We start from the raw sequence: 3539 nt of genomic DNA, 5'->3' as shown, positions 1-3539 counted from the left end.
TGGGTTGCTAAGTAAAAATTCCAAGAAAACAATCGGTAATTATTTTTGTTTAGATTAAATATTTCTTAGATTTTTAATGAATGTTATAAGTTTTGTAATTTAATGTTTGTGGATTGATTTAACTCGGTTTAATGAAATTTTGAATGAATTAGAGTCTAAAATTTTATTTTAATCTTTTTTGGCATATAGTATGATCTATGAAATGATATCAGTAGCATCTCAAATTTCAAGTAAATAAATTTTGGGGGGGTCATATCTATTTGCCTATTAACGACCATGCTCAACTTTACCTTTTATAGAGCCCAACACACCTTCTAAGCCGATCGAGATTGTGCTTTTCGTGGATGATTTGGACTTAGGCACCATCCTTCGATGCTCTATCAGAATCTCTCTTCTTCCTGATCGGTATGATTTTCCTCATACATTTCTTCATGCTACTTTGTCCTTTGTTCTCATTCCTTCATGTAATTATGAGGTTGTTCATCATGAGTATTGGCTGGAGACCATGGTAAAAGAACTTCAAGCTCTTCAGGATAATTATACTTGGGATGTTGATCATGTCCCACTAATGTAATCAAACTCCGTTTTGAAATGACATTAGATCGCTATAAAGCATAATTGATTGCCCTCGATAATAGAAAAGAGTATGGGGTGGATTATAATGAGACTTTTTCTCCTGTTGCAAAGATGAATATGGTATTGATTATTATGTCTATTGATCCTTCCCAAGGTTGGACGCTTCATCAAATGGATGTCAAAAACACATTTCTCTATGGTGATCTCAAAGAGGAGATTTACATGGCACTACCTCTAAGCCTAACCTCCACTTCTTCCTTGGATGTTTGTAAGTTGAAGTGCTCATTATGTGGACTGAGAAAGGCTCACGGACCTGGTTTGACAAGATTCGATTTACCTTATTTCAATTTTCCTTTCAATAGATTTAAGCCCCATTTGGCCCCCATTTCCTGGAAATGAAAATAGAAGGAATAGTGTTTTTTTGAAAAATGATTGGTTGAAAAAGAAGGAAAAATTACCATCTTCTCGTTTGTCACAGCAGTTCGACATAGTGACACTGCCCTGAGGCTAAACTGAAGGTATGCCATCTAAAGTCAAATTTATATGGGAAATAGCCAAATTGGAGTTGAATCATTTTTATTTTTTTAAATTTATTTAATTTTTATTTTTATGGGAATTCTGAGTTCCAACTGCAATTGGGTATTTGTTCATGTATATATATGCATTCAGACTTCAGTAATCAGTATTCTAATTTCTAAATGATGAGATTAGAATAAGATTCTAATTTATAATTTGTTAAAAAGTTTGATTATATCATATATGTATTAGTTTTCCCGTTTGATTACTTGAATTGATTATTTTAATTAATTATTTGTACCAGTTATGAAAAAAAATACTTTAAACGCAATTCTACATTTTCTTTTGATGAGCAAAATACCAATGAAAGGAATGTTTGAGATAAAAGTGATACTGAAGATGGAAGGAATGGTGGAATTGGTGATGGTATGGATATCGGGGATGAAACTCATGAAACTAATCAGGATCCTAATTTTCGTAAAGGGTTATTATGTGCAACTAGGGAGGCATTATCTGCATGCAATAATTATTATTGTAAAGTCCTATAGAAGATAAGGATAATTGTGTGTGCTTTGCATGATGTAATTGATTTTTTTATTTTTTAATTCAAAGCATATTTTTATGTGTACTTGAGATATGTATATTTTAGGTTATATGTGAGGATATGTTTTAATTTTACTTGAGAGATATTAGTAAACAAGACAAGAACATTGATCTTCAAGTCCAAATAAATATTGTAAAATTGTGGGATTGATATTAAATTGGAAGAATATAGGGAAAATTGGGATCCTAGTACTTTGTTTATTAATTGAGTAATCATAAACGCTTTCCTACCACTTAACTAGTTAAATAAGTTGTTTAATTAGTTAGCATTAGGATTAATTAATAAGGACCTTCCTACATGTACATCAAGCTTTACATAATGGGTTACATAATGCCACATGTCACTATCATTTGTCAGTTTAAAATGCAGTTAACTTTTTTATTCAATCTTTTCCTTCCACATTGTAAATAGATTAGATAGTTAGTCCTCATAAGATCAATAATTGGACTCACATCCACTTATTTAAGACACTGTCTACTTGCGGAATTTAAGCACAAGTTTTTGACTTATTTCTTGGGGATAAAAGTCAAAATCAATGACACCTACCAATGGCAATCCAACATATTGTAGATGATTGGTGGAAAAGTTAATATATTTGACCCTTGAGGCTACATTTCTTTTTCTTTCGTCACTCTTAGCTAGTTTTTGCAAGAGCACAATGGCCCCGTCTAGATGTGGATCATCCCTTGCTTTTCAACACTTGTGACACTTGAAGGGTTACGAAGACAAGGATTTTCCTTTCTATCTAAAGGTGATATAAATTTATTTCAATTTTGTGACATAGGTCGAGTCGTAGATATTTCCACATGTTGATGAATGACAGGTTATTTCTCCTTCCTTGGAAAGCACCTATTTCCTCGAAAAGCAAGCAACAGACAATGGTGTCCAAATCCTCTGCTGACAGGTCTTGCATCCGTGGCTTCTATTACTTTTAAACTGACTTGATTGAGATCCTTATTTCAAGATTTATAAATTAGCCATGCGCATGGCCTCCAATCCAATTTTCCTTAAAAAGAACAAAGAACATTAAGATTTACTGCCACATAGTTTGGGGGGGTCAAAATAGCCTACATGTCAAGTGACAATTAGGTCATATATATACTAAGCATTGGATCAAATACCATTTCACAAACTTTTTAGCAAGTTGAACGTTCTTGACATTCACAATCCAACTTGAGGAGTCGTTTTCTTTATTACATACCAAAACTAAATTAGGACAGGAATGATGGAATATATAGGAAATTCCATTTTCTCCTTTCTTCCAAAATATCAAATTTTACATAAATAATCCCTAGAACTACGATAGATTAGTTTCACCATTCTCAGAAAATACTGCAAACAAATCCAGGTAATAAAGAAAAGTTCAACTCTCTTAGGGAGAACATTTTACATGCGTATATTGATTTCATCACAAGAACAAAAACATTTTGTTATTTTATAATTTATCCATGACCACCCATTAAGGAGATTGTGTAACATTTTTAGCCGACTGCTCAGAAGCATTCGTAATATATTTGAGGTATCCTCCAACTAGTATTTAGCCTTGCTCGGTTTCTGTCCAATGGTGCAAGCAAACACTTCAGCAACTGGAGAGAGAGATTCGTTGATTATGGCTTGCATTATCACCTCAAAAATATCCTCATCTGATGGACAATCTCCTATACAAAGAATGAAATGAGGAAGCACTTCCTTTTGTTGCATTGTCACAAGGAGTCGTGCTGCTACAAGGCCTTTATTTACACCCTAGTGAAGAAAAAATGGTAAAAATATTGTAAATAAGATGATAATCAAAATCTTAAATAACATAGTATTATATATTATCTACTCATCTTAAAAACCACTT

The sequence above is a fragment of the Olea europaea genome, chromosome 16 (genome assembly GCF_002742605.1).
Source record: "Olea europaea var. sylvestris chromosome 16, O_europaea_v1, whole genome shotgun sequence".
NCBI lineage: Eukaryota > Viridiplantae > Streptophyta > Magnoliopsida > Lamiales > Oleaceae > Olea > Olea europaea.
The sequence above is the reverse complement of the archived record's forward strand: the minus strand, read 5'-3'. Positions refer to the sequence as shown.